Source organism: Grampus griseus (assembly GCF_964374135.1).
Source record: "Grampus griseus genome assembly, chromosome: 9".
Lineage (NCBI taxonomy): Eukaryota > Metazoa > Chordata > Mammalia > Artiodactyla > Delphinidae > Grampus > Grampus griseus.
Window position 1 is genome coordinate 43,477,847 of NC_139003.1, and position 16,642 is coordinate 43,494,488.

At 36.7% G+C, this 16,642-nt stretch overlaps 1 protein-coding gene across 1 annotated transcript in view; it reads right to left on the reverse strand.

The window, feature by feature from the left end:
• The window catches only part of BBS9 (Bardet-Biedl syndrome 9), a 441,327-nt gene that overhangs the window by 174,441 nt on the left and 250,244 nt on the right, over positions 1-16,642 (reverse strand). The gene's annotated exons all lie outside the window — the stretch shown is intronic.

Sequence of the window (16,642 nt, forward strand, 5' to 3'; positions counted from 1 at the left end):
GCGGAGCGGCTGGGCCCGTGAGCCATGGCCGCTGAGCCTGCGCGTCCGGAGCCTGTGCTCCGCAACGGGAGAAGCCACAACAGTGAGAGGCCCGCATACCGCAAAAAAAAAAAAAAAAAAGTGCTGTGGGTAAGAGCCAAAAGCAGAAGGAAACCTCAGTAGTAATACAAACTGAGAACCATACTAATTCCCATATTCCTAGAGTTCAGAAAGCATGTGTAAAAGAAGACACCACTATGGAGCCCAGAGACAAACTAGATAAAACCACTTAGAATCTTTACTTTAATCTCCACATCCAACAATTAGACATGAAAGAAGAACAGCTCATCCCAAATGTCGACAGAGAATAGGACCAAGACCTCATAACACTACAGACACACACTAAAATTAAAAGACACCATTTTCATCTATAAAACTGGCAAAGATTTTTTTGGGTTTTTTTTTTTCATGATAATTATCAATGTTGACAGAGATGCTGAGAAGTGGATTTTCTCATGTGCTGCTGGAGGAAGAGTAAACTGATACAGCATTTCTGAAGGAAAACATGTATTAGAAGCCTTTACATGGTCCATATACATGGACCTTAGCCCAGCAATTCCACAAGTAGAAATTTATCCTGAGGAAATGGCCATGAATATACCAAGTTTTACCCCCAAAGATGTTTACTGCAGCATTATTTATAGAAACAAGGTCATCAAAGCAAACAAATTATCCAACAGTAGAAAACTGATTAAATTTTGACATAGCCACACTATGTAGCTTAAAGAAGATGTTATAATAATATTTATAATGACATGAGAAATAATCCTGAAATGAAACTGAGGGAAAATATAGGACTACAAACATATCTTTTATATAATGACCCCGATTTTTAAAATAATACGCACATGTATACACATAGAGAAAGACAAAGAAGAATACTCACAGGGAATTATGGGTGTTTTCCATTTGTTTGAATTTTACAAATTTTCTACCATGATAGTATTTAATGTAATTCTTAAAAATTTTTAAAGTACATAAACCAAAAGTATTTTTGATTGTTTTGAAAAATAATTTTGTAAAAATTTTCTTTGTGGGTATAATTTAAACTCATTTCACTATATAATCCACTCAGAAGTCAATCACTGCTTACCACCCTTTTGGGTCATTTCCCCGTTTTTCTCCTGTGTATTTGTAGGCCTGAAGCAGTCAGAGAAATTGTTACTAATTGATCTAAATCCCCAAATAAAACAAGACTGCAGAGGTACTCCAGGGCTGCCTCCTTCTCAGTCCACTCTGGGAAGCTGGGTTTTTTGTTTGGCTTGGTTTTTGAATTCACCATTAGCAAGGGGTCAATGGCCAGCCCCTATCTTTAGCTATTCACGCTAGTATTCCATGTTTGTTTCCATATACAACTCTTTGCTTTCTCCACTGGGCTGGGTGATGTTCTAAGATAGGATCATGTAGACACATCCTTTGGCAATTCCCTGTAAGGCAGTCTGCAAACAGTGATGCCAATGTACAGTGAAGACATCGTCAGGGAATAATTAAAGAATCACCCTTGCACTTTCTCTGCTCCTGGTGGCACTATCAACTCATAAAATTAGCAATAATCTGGTCATTTAAATTAAAGCCTTAAAAAGCTCCTATTCTTTGACCTGGTAATTACTATTGGGGAAGTCTATCTTAAGAAAAGAAACTTTTATATAGAAAAAAATGATGTTCCGTACAAAAAATTAAACTCAACCTAAGTCTTAATAGGGAATGGTTAAGTAAATCATCACTCATGGTTCCAATAGAGTCTCCACCTTGACAAAGCTGAAAGTTATAATGGCTGAGAGTAGAAACGAGCCTATAAGTTTTCTCAGGCACCAAGAGTTGTAGGAACACCTGGTTTTTCACTCTTACTATTGAAACATATTTTATCTGGACCACTACTTGATGGGAGGCTAGAGGAACTATCATTTAACTTATCACCTAGTGTTGACTATAAGGAGTTCAGAAAAACTAATTCATAACAAAAAATGAACTGACTCTTTTTCTAGGTCCCAGGTTTCCAATTATTACTTAACATTCCCCATTAAATGATATCAAAATTGTGGTCACCAGCTTTGAAATTTTTATGGAAAATTTTTTTTATTTCAAGAATAAAAGCCAAACTCAAGGAGAGCGCTATCAAACAAGAAACCAAAATTTGGAAAGATGAAGTACCTCATCTTAACCTATGATACAAGCTCATGAAAAATATGTTTAAAAAAGAACTGTAAACCTAACTGGGATGTAAAAAATAATTTACCTCAAATAATATACAGCATAAACCTTTCCAACACTTGCAACTTAACACCAGAAAGATGATGGAGCATGTTCTTGTTTCCAGATGATAACTGCTTTTTAAGCACAAAGGGAACATAAAAATTCCACAGTGACAAAACAGAGTCCTGAAACAGTCAGTGGTTAAAACACAATCACAGGGCTCTTTGGTGCGGCTAATGGTGGACTCTGGGAGGGTTCACACCAAGGAGTACTACCCAGAACTTCTGCTGCCAGTGTCCTTGTCCCTGTGGTGAGCCACAGCCATCCCTTACCACTGCAGGAGACCCTCCAACACTAGCAGTCTTTCTTCCTCTTTGTGGTGGCCTCCAACCCCAGAACTGTACTGCAGAGCTTGCCACTGTGGGTGCATGCCGCTGAAACCGATGATGCTCTAAACTATGTTTTGTGGGATGCATACCAGACGTAATGGAGCACCTCAAGAAAGAACATGGGTATTGGTGCCAGCTTCCTCAGTAAAGAGATGGAGGCAAAGAAAGCTTCTTGTAGGAAGCAGAAGAAAATCTTGCAGAGTTGTAAGGGACAAAGTAGTCATAATTTGCTGAAGAGAAACAAGGAGGGCATTCTAAGAAAAAGATCCAAAAGACCCAGCATTTTAATCAGATATTGACACAAATTTTTTTAAAGAAGAAAAGCAACACCATTTCCATACTTGGTATTCCGTTGTTTGCCATGTGGCTGACATGGTCTTGGTGCTCTGGTCGGGTGTCAGGCCTGAGCCTCTGAGGTGGGAGAGCCAAGTTCAGAACACTGGTCCACCAGAGGCCTCCCGACTCCACGTAATATCACATGGTAAAAGCTCTCCCAGATATCTCCAGCTCAATGCTAAGACCCAGCTCCACTCAACACCCAGCAAGCTACAGTGCTGGACATCCTATGCCAAACAACTAGCAAGAAAGGAACACACCACCATCCATTAGCAGAGAGGCTGCCTAAAATCATAATAAGGTCACAGACACCCCAAAACACACCACCGGACGCAGTGCTGACCACCAGAAAGACAAGATCCAGACTCATCCACCAGAACACAGGCACCAGTCCCCACTAACAGGATGCCTACACAACACACTGAAGCAACCATACACACTGGGGGCAGACACCAAAAACAACGGGAACTACAAATCTACAGCCTGACAAAAGGAGACCCAAACACAGTAAGATAAGCAAAATGAGAAGACAGAGAAACACACAGCAGATGAAGGAGCAAGGTAAAAACCCACCAGACCAAACAAATGAAGAGGAAATAGGCAGTCTACCTGAAAAAGAATTCAGAGAAATGATAGTACAGATGATCCAAAGTCTTGGAAACACAATGGAGAAAATACAAGAAACGTTTAATAAGGACCTAAAAGAACTAAAGAGCAAACAAACAAGAATGAACAACACAATAAATGAAATTTAAAATTCTCTAGAAGGAATCAGTAGCACAATAACTGAGGCAGAAGAACACATAAGTGACCTGGAAGATAAAATAGTGGAAATAACTACCACAGAGCAAAGAAAGGAGAATGAAAAGAATTAAGGACAGTCTTAGAGATTTCTGTGACAACATTAAATGCACCAACAATTGAACTATAGGGGTCCCAGAAGAAGAAGAGAAAAAGAAAGTGACTGAGAAAATATTTGAAAAGATTAAAGTTGAAAACTTCCCTAATATGGGAAAGGAAATAGTCAATCAAGTCCAGGAAGCACAGAGAGTCCCATACAGGATAAATCCAAGGAGAAACAAGCCAAGACACATATTAATCAAACTATAAAAAATTAAATACAAAGAAAAAAATTTAAAAGTAGCAAGGGAAAAGCAACAAATAACATAGAAGGGAATCCCCATAACGGTAACAGCTTATATTTCAGCAGAAACTGCAAGCCAGAAGGGAGTGGCAAGACATATTTAAAGTGATGAAAGGGAAAAACCTACAATCAAGACTACTCTACCCAGCAAGGATCTCATTCAGATTCGATGAAGAAATTAAAACCTTTACAGACAAGCAAAAGCTAAGAGAATTCAGCACCACAAAACCAGCTTTACAACAAAGGCTAAAGGAACTTCTCTAGGCAGGAAACACAAGAGGAGGAAAAGACCTACAATAACAAACTGAAAATAACTAAGAAGACAGTTTAGGAACATACATATCGATAATTACCTTAAATGTAAATGGATTAAATGCTCCAACCAAAAGACATAAACTGGCTGAATGGATATAAAGCAAGACCCATACGTATGCTGTCTAAAACAGAACCACTACAGACTTAGGAACACATACAGACTGAAAGTGAGGGGGTGGAAAAAGATATTTCATGCAGATGGAAATCAAAAGAAAGCTGGAGTAGCAATTCTCATATCAGACAAAATAGGCTTTAAAACAAAGACTATTACAAGAGACAAAGAAGGACACAACATAATGATCAAGGGATCAATCCAAGAAGAAGATATAACAATTGTAAATATTTATGCACCCAACATAGGAGCACCTCAATATATAAAGCAAATGCTAACAGCCATGAAAGGGGAAATCGACAGTAACACAATCATAGTAGGGGATTTAAAACCACACTTTCACCAATGGACAGATCATCCAAAATGAAAATAAATAAGGAAACACAAGCTTTAAATGATACATTAAACATGATGGACTTAATTGATATTTATAGGACATTCCATCCAAAAACAACAGAATACACATTCTTCTCAAGTGCTCATGGAACATTCTCCAGGATAGATCATATCTTGGGTCACAAATCAAGCCTTGGTAAATTTAAGAAAGCTGAAATCATATCAAGTATCTTTACCGACCACAACGCTACGAGACTAGATATCAATTACCGGAAAAATTCTGTAAAAAATAGAAACACATGGGGGCTAAACAATACACTACTTAATAACCAAGAGATCACTGAAGAAATCAAAGAGGAAATCAGAAAATACCTAGAAACAAATGACAATGTAAACACGATGACCCAAAACCTATGGGATGCAGCACAAGCACTTCTAAGAGGGAAGCTTATAGCAATACAATCCAAAATTAAGAAACAAGAAACATCTCAAATAAACAACCTAACCTTATACCTAAAGCATTTAGAGAAAGAAGAACAAAAAAACGCCAAAGTTAGCAGAAAGATACAAATCATAAAGATAAGATCAGAAATAAATGAAAAGAAATGAAGGAAACGATAGCAAAGATCAATAAAACTAAAAGCTGGTTCTTTGAGAAGATAAACAAAATTGATAAACCATTAACCAGACCCATCAAGAAAAAAAGGGAGAAGACCCATATCAACAGAATTAGAAATGAAAAAGGAGAAGTAACAACTGACACTGCTGAAATACAAAGGAGCATGAGAGATAACTAAAAGCAATTCTTTGCCAATAAAATGGACAACCTGGAAGAAATGGACAAATTCTTAGAAATGCACAACCTTCCAAGACTGAACCAGGAAGAAATAGAAAATGTAAACAGACCAATCACAAGCACTGAAATTGAGACTGTGATTAAAAATCTTCCAACAAACAAAAGCCCAAGACCAGATGGCTTCACAGGTAAATTCTACCAAATATTTGGAGAAGAGCTAACAGCTATCCTTCTCAAACTTTCAAAATATAGCAGAGGGAGGAACAGTCCCAAACTCATTCTACAAGGCCACCATCATCCTCATACCAAAACCAGACAAAGATGTCACAAAGGAAGAGAACTATAGGTCAATATCACTGATGAACATAGATGCAAAAATCCTCAATAAAATACTAGCAAACTGAATCCAACAGCACATTAAAAGCATAATATACCATGATCAAGTGGGGTTTAGCCCAGAATGCAAGAATTCTTCCATATATGCAAATCAATCAATTTGATAAACCATATTAAGAAACTGAAGAAAAAAACATATGATTATCTCAATAGATGCAGAAAAACCTTTCAACAAAATTCAACACCCATTTACAATAAAAAACCTTCCAGAAAGTAGGCAGAGAGGGAACTTACCTCAACATAATAAAGGCCATATATGACAAACCCACAGCCAACATTGTTCTCAATGATGAAAAACTGAAACCATTTCCTCTAAGATCAGGAACAAGACAAGTTTTTCCACTCTCACCACTATTATTCAACATAGTTTTGGAAGTTTTAGCCACAGGAATCACAGAAGAAAAAGAAATAGAAGGAATCCAAATCAGAAAAGAAGAAGTAAAGCTGTAACTCTTTGCTGATGACATGATATCATACATAGAGAATCCTAAAGATGCCACCAGAATACCACTAGAGCTAATCAGTGAATTTGGTAAAAAATCAGGATACAAAATTATGCACAGAAATCTCTTGCATTCCTATACACTAATGATGAAAAATCTGAAAGAGAAATTAAGGAAACACTCCCATTTGCCACTGCAAGAAAAAGAATAAAATACCTAGGAATAAACCTACCTAAGGAAACAAAAAACCCATATGCAGAAAATTATCAGACACTGATGAAAGAAATTAAAGATGATACAAATAGATGGAGAGATATACCATGTTTCTGGATTGGAAGAATCAACATTGTGAAAATGACTCTACTACCCAAAGCAATCTACAGATTCAATGTAATCCCTATCAAACTACCACTGGCATTTTTCACAGAACTAGAACAAAAAATGTCACAATTTGTATGGAAGCACAAAAGACCCCGTATAGCCAAAGCAATCTTGAGAACGAAAAACGGAGCTGGAGGAATCAGGCTCCCTGACTTCAGATTGTATTACAACGCTACAGTAATCAAGACAGTATGGTACTGGCACAAAAACAGAAATATAGATCAATGGAAAAGGATAGAAAGCCCAGAGATAAACGCACGCACATATGGTCACCTTATCTTTGCTAAAGGAGGCAGGAATGTACAGTGGAGAAAGGACAGCCTCTTCAATAAGTGGTGCTGGGAAAACTGGACAGCTACATGTAAAAGTATGAGATTAGAACACTCCCTAACACCATACACAAAAATAAGCACAAAATGGATTAAAGACTTAAATGTAAGGCCAGAAACTATCAAACTCTTAGAGGAAAACATAGGCAGAATACTCTATGACATAAATCACAGCAAGATCCTTTTTGACCCACCTCCTAAAGAAATGGACATAAAAACAAATATAAACAAATGGGACCTAATGAAACTTAAAAGCTTTTGCACAGCAAAGGAAACCATAAACGAGACCAAAAGACAACACTCAGAATGGGAGAAAATATTTGCAAATGAAGCAACTGACAAAGGATTAATCTCCAAAATTTACAAGCAGCTCATGCTGCTCAATAACAAAAAAACAAACAACCCAATCCAAAAATGGGCAGAAGACCTAAATAGACATTTCTCCAAATAGATATACAGATTGCCAACAAACACATGAAAGAATGCTCAACATCATTAATCATTAGAGAAAGGCAAATCAAAACTACAATGAGATATCATCTCACACCAGTCAGAATGGCCATCATCAAAAAATCTAGAAACAATAAATGCTGGAGAGGGTGTGTAGAAAAGGGAACACTCTTGCACTGCTGGTGGGAATGTGAATTGGTACAGCCACTATGGGGAACAGTATGGAGGTTCCTTAAAAAACTAAAAATAGAACTACCATACGACCCAGCAATCCCACTACTGGGCATATACCCTGAGAAAACCATAATTCAAAAAGAGTCATGTACCAAAATGTTCATTGCAGCTCTATTTACAATAGCCAGGAGATGGAAGCAACCTAGCAACCTCAGTGTCCATCATCGGATGAATGGATCAAGAAGATGTGGCACATATATACAATGGAGTATTACTCAGCCATAAAAAGAAACGAAATTGATTTATTTGTAGTGAGGTGGATGGACCTAGAGTCTGTCATACAGAGTGAAGTCAGAAAGAGAAAGACAAATACCGTATGCTAACACGTATACATGGAATCTAAGAAGAAAAAAAAAGTCATGAAGGACCTAGGGGTAAGACAGGAATAAAGACACAGACCTACTAGAGAATGGACTTGAGGATATGGGGAGGGGGAAGGGTAAGCTGTGACAAAGTGAGCGAGTGGCATGGACATATATACACTACCAAACGTCAAATAGATAGCTAGTGGGAAGCAGCCGCATAGCACTGGGAGAGCAGCTCGGTGCTCTGTGACCACCTAGAGGGGTGGGATAGGGAGGGTGGGAGGGAGGGAGATGCAAGAGGGAAGAGATATGGGAACATATGTATATGTATAACTGATTCACTTTGTTATAAAGAAGAAACTAACACACCATTGTGAAGCAATTATACTCCAATAAAGATGTTTAAAAATTTTTAAAAATTTAAATTAAGAAAACCCACAATCATAGCAAAGGAGGATGAATAGCATTGCCCATAGTATCAGCGACGGCTGTTCAACTCCAGTATTGGGAACAATAAATGTAGGTCTAAAATATACAAGTTATAAAGTACATATCTCATTATCTAAATTATATCCTGGTCCCAGAAAAATTATTGGCAGAGACAGAAAGCATGCCTTCAGAAGCTCCCTGAAGAAAGGCCAACTGCCCTGGGGGCAGGACCATCAAGTTCAACAAATATTGAGCACCTACTATGTGCCACACTACGCTCTGTTAGGCAATGGGGCACAGTAGTGAACAATGTTAGGTCTGGCTATTAATTCTTCTCTGAAGACAAACTAAAAATAGACTGAAAATCTACTTAAGCTGAAATGTACAGTATTCATCTGCTGGAAGAAAAATTACCTGGAAGCCCGGCTATAAATTTATTCTAACAAGATGGTTCATAGAACAAAAAATACATCAGAATAATCTATTGTTGAGCCATATAGCTATTAATCACTGTTAATATAAATTAAGATCATTTTCATCATTTTCATAATATATTTTAATTTAAAAAGTATGTGCAATACATCTGCTAATATTTCACTTAAGAGGCACCATTTAATCTTTTCAAATATTAAAGTGATTGTGTTCAGTGGCAAAAGACTAGATGAAGAGGTAATATTAGTCTATCTTTATAATTAGCATCAATATAAGTAAGTCATGCTCCTCATGGTTATATGATTATAAACCATATCATAAACACCTTTATACCTCTCTTCCAATCACAAAGAAACCTATACATAGTAGTTGCTCAATAGGTATTTGATAGAGAAGTTCCTTAAACCGAATCTCTTAATCCCTGAATTTTAATGATCAAATAGGGTATCCTTTCTAAGAAGTTTTTAAACTACTTACAAATACTTCGACACATCACAGTAAACATCTGTATACTGAAAATGCTTTTGAGAACCAAGAATCACCATAAAATACATTTCCTAGGCTGAATCTGAAGAAGTTAAATTAAGCACACATAAACGTTTATATGAAAAGGAATAAGAAATACACCATTTTTGTGTTATTTCTTGAAATCTGAGCAAAATCTAAGTTTACATTTAAATGTATAGGAAAGAAGAATAAATTGGTTTATTTCAAGAGGATAGTTTCACTAAGTTTTAAAACTAGTTTCCACAGAAACTACGATTTCATCTGTCATTAGTGAACATACAATAAGGTTTGTGGACAAGCAACAGTGTTGAAACCTTGTCAAGAAATATTTTAAATATTAAAAAACTATGTCAACCCTGTTCTGTTCATGACTAAACTTGATACAATCAAGAAAAATTAGTTTCGGATGTGGGATACTTCAGGGATTTGAAGTAGTTTGCTAAATAGGAAGCTAAATCCAATTACTTTTCTGAAGATTTGGCATCTTCAACTGAAAACCAATATTCCAATTAACATTAGACAAATATCCAAGCTTATCCACGTGTTCCAGGCATCCTTTCTGGCTAACAAGTAGGCTGCATTTCTGTATTTAATTATTCCCTTATGTATACATAGGGCCTACATTATACTAGAGGTATATAAGGCAGTTTTTTTTTTTTTTTAAAAAGGAAAACTTTAAATTCTTCTGTGGTCTGCTTGTACATGTGCACAATTTAAATTTAACTTCTTATATAATTTTATCCCCTTTCCTAAGTTAAAAACATGCCAACATAAGTCTTTTTTTTAAAATATGTGGTATTTCAAACTACCTAAATGGTACTAACGTCAAAGGCAATCTCTAAATCATTTCACTCTACCCAGAAGTTACAAACAAACAAACAAAAAATAGCTTCATCAGCAAATATTGCCTTTACCTTGCCTGAAGTTTAAAAGCAATTCAGATATTGAGCCAGATTATTTATCTACATGGATCCCTTAACTTCAAGGGAAACTTTCTAAGCAAGAGTGGCTTCAAGAAGAAAAGATTCAATTCATTTTAAATCAGTAGAAGCTCTTCACAAGTGGAAGAAGAAATCCCCAAGGGTGGTAAAATTGGTTAGCACAGCATATATACCAGTGGCTCTATGCTGTTATAACTTATTTCATCTTGTGTCAACTAAATAAATGTCAGATTTTATATTAACGCTATGTTATTTAACACAGTATATATTTTTTTCTGGCTAGGACTTTTAGAGCAACTGATATGTATTTATTCAGAAACATCAAAGAATATCATTATGGGCTTCCCTGGTGGCGCAGTGTTTGAGAGTCCGCCTGCCGATGCAGGGGACGCGGGTTCGTGCCCCAGTCCGGGGGGATTCCACATGCCGCGGAGCGGCTGGGCCCGTGAGCCATGGCCGCTGAGCCTGAGAGTCCGGAGCCTGTGCTCCGCAACGGGAAAGGCCACAACAGTGAGAGGCCCGCATACCGCAAAAAAAAAAAAAAAAAAAAACAAGAATATCATTATGTAAATAGTGGCATATCACACGGTGTCTAACTTTAGAAATTGCTTTCAGTTTATTTTCTAAGGGTGAAAACCTTTGTAACAAACTAAAAGAATGTATGCCTGCATATAGAAGTGTGGGAAGGTGTGTACATTCAGTAAAATATCAGCTATCTAGATGTCAATTTTCCAGTAATGTCATCCATCCAAAGCAATAATAAGAATTATGAGGGGGTGGAGAGAGTAAGGGGAGAACACACCTGAACTCCTAAAATGGGTTCATAAGTAAAGCCCATGCCCTAAAACAAATTCACATAAAGCACTAACAAGAACTTTAGGTCCCTGCTTAGCACTCACTAGCCTTAATTATGTATCAAACAAACAAACTTGGTAACCTGTTTGCTAAACTTCTAGAACTAGTAAATTAGGAGTCAACAGGGCTATTACAAATCAGATAAAGAAAGAAACAGAAAATGGTACCCCAAAATCCAACAGAAAGCAAGAAGTCAAATTATATATTTTTTAAAAGCAGACAAAAGAATATTAAATAGCATTTTTGTCTAGACTATTCACTGGAGAAACAAACAATACTTAATAGGCCTTAAAAGTTGGAGGACCACCAGGCTCAGTCCTCAGACCTGTTTTCTGCTCTATCCTCCATGCTTCTCAAACAATAAACTAGCGGTGTGTGCAATCAATTAAATAGGTCATGAACATGTTTTGTGCGTCTAATGGTATGGGATATTCCAGTTGAAAAATATATTCATTGAATATGGAAACAAGTAGAGATTACCTCTGTTTAACTTTTATCACTCCTCTCCTCACAGTTCTAACATAGAGTTTTATACATAAGCAAACATCAGAATGTCCCATAAGGGAATACAGAAATTACATAGAAATCATATAGGCAGTGAGAGTATGTCTAAAGAGAAGAGCAGCAGATCAGGTGGAACATCAACATTTAAAGGTAAGAGAAGGAAGAGTAGCCCATGAGGAGAACAAAGAAAGAACGGTCATAAGAATGGCTATACAATTAAAGCAGCCAGGAAAGATTTCAAAAAAAACAGGAGTACACAACAGAGTTAAAACATGTAATAAATACCATGTAATATTATAACCAAAAAGTATTTAATGGATTTGACAATCAGAAGGTCAGGGGTAACAGTGGCAGGAGCATAAATGACATTAAAAGTGGATGAATAACTAAAGAAGACACAAATAATTGGAAAGACATCCCATGTTCATGGATTGGAAGACTAAATATTGTTAAAACGTCCATACTACCCAAAGCAATCTACAGGTTCAATTCATTCCCTATCATAACACTGGTCTTGGCAATGGTTTCCTGGATATGACACTAATAGCATAGGTAGCATTAGCATAGGCAACAAAAGCAAAAATAGCATAGCAAAAGAAATAATCAACAGAGTGAAAAGGCAACCTATGGAATGGGAGAAAATATTTGCAAACCATATATATATAATAAGGGGTTAATAACGCAAATATATAAGAAACTCCTACAATTCGATAATAAACACCATTATTAAAAAAGACAAAGAAAATAACAATGTTGGCAAGGATGTGGAGAAATTGGAACCACTGTACACTGTCGGTAGAAATGTAAAATGGTACAGCCACTATGGAAAACAGTGTAGAGGTGCCTCAAAAACTTAAAAATAGAACTACCACATGATCCAGCAGTCCTACTTCCAAATATTTACCCAAAAGAATTGAAAACAGTAACTTGAAGATATATCTGCACTCTCATGTTCACTGCAGTACTATTTACAGTAGCCAAGATATGGAAACAATCTAAATGGATAAAGAAAACATGCCATATATATATATACACACACACACACACACACATATATATATACATGCCATACACACACACACACACACACACACACACAATGTAATATTATTCAGCTATAAAAACGGCTTCCATCTGCTATTTGTGACAAGATGGGAACTTTGAGAACTTAACGCTAAGTGATTATGCCAATCACAGAAGAACAAATACTGCATGATTCCACTTAAATGAGATATCTAAAGTAATCAAACTCCTCGAAAGTCAAATGGTGATTGCCAAGGGTTGCGGGGATTAGGTGATGAGGAGCTGCTGTATATTTGGTATAGACTTTCAGTCACGCAAAATATAAAATTTCTAGAGATCCACTGTATAACAATGTACATGCACTTAACAAAACTATACTGTATACTTAAAATTTTGTTAATAGAATAGAGTTCATATTATATGGTTTTTTTCAATACAATAAAAAAAGGTTGATGCATACATGAAATGGGAGGTGACAGAGGAGAGAAAATAAAAGTAGAAATTTCTTATGAGGGAAGTGTGTGAAAGGAGAAAAGAAAGGATGGCTTACATCTAGGAGAGAAACACCAACAAAAGTTGCAGGAGGCAGGTCTATGTTGGAATAAACTTCAGCATGTTTATAAGCTGTAGGGAAAAAATAGAGAGAGAGAGAGATCAAAAATATAAGACCCAGAATAAATGACTATAAGTTTGTATTCCAGAAGCTAGTGGAAGTTCAAAAGGATCAAGTGGAGAAAAGGAAGGAACCTCATCCTTTGAGACAGGAAGGAAGACAGAAAAATAGATGTAGATAAGTTTCTAGAGGCTTCGTGAGACAACGAGAGAGAGACCTACTTGATGGTGTCAATCTTCCTGGCAAAATAGGATTTAAGGTTGTCTCCTAAGAGTGAGAGAGAGGGGGTGAGTATTGGGCTTGATGAGATTGCTGACTGACTAAGAGAAATGGGAGAGGTGACTGACCAAGGTGAAGGTAGGATTTTAGGCAAGTGAGCTTGGAGGCAGGCATGAATTTCAAGTGGCAGCAGGAACAGAGACAGTGTTCTGATACTGGTTTCCCAAAGGAAAGGAAAGACTATAATGAGGGACTCATGGGCATAGGGAATAAATCACTTGAGATGATCATAGTGGAATCTATGCCCTAAAGAGAGCAAGGAACATGAAAACAGATTGAAGAATAATCGTCACAGAGTGAGAGAGGAAGCATTGTGGCTGTAGCTAATGCAGACTGAAACCGAGCCCACTTAGCCTATCTGCCTTTATTACTAACTAAAGAAGCCTCTCTCTTTTAACATACACCTTCCTCCACAAGTCTATTTGGCAAACAGTCATGCAGTGCTCCTCCCAGTATGTCATTGTTTTGTGCACTGATAGGTAAGTAAAGAAACTGTCCCAGTTATCCGAGAGCTTATAGATCACCAGGAGAAAAGAGGCAAATACTCAAGTAACTATAATATCAGGCAGAAAAATATAAATAAATGTCACAACAGAGATTTAATCATAGTGCTCCTGAGGTTTAAAGGAAGGAGAGATCATAGATAACTGGAAGTGGCAGGATGAAAAAAGGAAAGGCTTCATAAAAGAAGATGGACTTTGTAGAAAGCTTCCAAAAAAGAAAATGGGGAAAAAAAGGTAAGGTTCAGGTAGTGAGAACAGCATAAGCACAAGCACAATGGAAGAAATGTATAGGGTAAGTTTGATCAAAAGAGAATAGTCTAATAAGCAAATGAAAAGATGCCCAACATAATTAGTCATTAGGAAGAATGCAAATTAAAATCATAATGAGATACCCATTGGAATGCTTATAGATAAAATTTTAAAAAAGAATAACAAGTGTTGGTGACCATGTGGAGAAACTGGAACCCTCATACATTGCTGGCGGGAATATAAAATGATACAACACAACCCTGAGGAAAACAGTTTGTGAATTTCATAGAAAGTTAAACATAAATTTACCATATGACCCTGCAATTCCACTCCTAATAATCCACCAAGAGACACTAGTAGCAGACTAGTGAAGTAGCAGAATGGTGAACAGAGTTTGCTCTAATTCTTAGTATTTTCTTCTTAGCTGTCATTTTTAAATAATTTCTCTTTTTGATCTTTTTTTCTTTAGAAACAGCAATATTTTTATGTTTTAGCACATTACATCCTCACTGCACCCTGTGAACTAGCAGGTAGGAAAACTGAGGGACAGAAATAATAAGTAATTTGCTCATGGACACCTAGTAAACTGCAAAGTCAAGAAATGAGCCCAGGTAATCAGACTCCAAAGCTCTTCCTGTTGAACACTGCACGGTACACTCTGAGCCTTTCTCAGCCTCAATTTTCTCACGTATAAAATATGGCCTATAATTCTTATCTCTCACGGTGGTTGCAACAATTAAATAAGATGTGGAGCTTGGGTGGGGGAGATGCTGGTGCTGTCTTTATCTGTTTCTGTATTGTTTGATTTGTTATAATGAGCATGAATTATTCATGTATTTTTTAATCAAGAAAAAAAATGTTAAGGCCTATGAGAGTGTCTGGCACAGAAGGGCACCCAATAAAGTCATCATTATGCCTGAGAGCAAAAAAATTAATTAATTAATTAATTAAAATAATAACAATCTACCAAGAGAAAACAAAACGTGTTCATATAAAGACATATACATGAATGTTCACAGTAGCATTATTCATTTATTGGTCAAACTGAAAACAATCCAAATGTCTATGAACTGATAAAAAACAAAATGTGGTATATCCATACAATGGAATACTATTCAGCAATGAAAAAGAGCAAGCTCCTGGCACATACTACAATACGGATGAACCTCAAAAGCAGAATGTTAGGTTAAAAGAAAAAGATCCAAAAGACTACTTACTGTGTGACTCTATTTATATGAAATATCCAGAAAAGGTCAACTTAAAGAAACAGATAGTAGATCAGCAGTTTCTTGGTGTTAAGACTGGTAAAAGGGCACAAGGGAGCTTTTGGGGATAGTAGTGATGTTCTAAAATTGGGTTGTGGTGATGGCTGCACACTCTATAAATTTACTAAAAATCATTAAATGGTACCTTTACAACAGCTGAATTTTACAGTAAGCAAATTATATATCAATAGAGTTTTTGTTTAAGAGGATAGGCTAGCTTGATTGGTTTTGCAGAAGTAGCAGTTTAGAAGGAGTTGGGTTCCACTCTTCAGAGACCTTTGAATGTCAGAGTAAGAAGTCTCAACTTAACTGGATAGACAGCAGGGATGCCCTAAACATCTTGGAATGAGATAGGACAAAAACAGACAAAGAAAAACTACAGATAATTACATTCAGAAGATTAATCTTGTCTAATGTGTCAGACAGGTAATTGACATATTAGACTACAAGGACCAGGAACTTGTGGTTTCCTTGAGTGTCCTCGAGTCCATGGCCTCAACTTAGCAAGAGCCAATCCTCTTACACATCTTTACCTTGAATCACAAAGGTGGGATAAAAGATGGAAGGTGATGGCCCTGTGAAAATCTGTCACTTCCATGGAAAAAACATCTCCAAGAATATGGCCTCTGAGCCCATCTTTCTAACTGGGGAACCAACTGAATAAGAATATTAACTGCTGGCCAGAAGCCAGTCTTAGATTGGGGTAGAGGGAGGCAGAGAATAAATATTTGGGTGGAAAAGGTGGTTGGATTTCCCTGAAATCTAATATCCTGCTATAAGAGATTTGGAAATCATATAAAAGGAAACTTAAAAACAACAATATCGGGCTTCCCTGGTGGCGCAG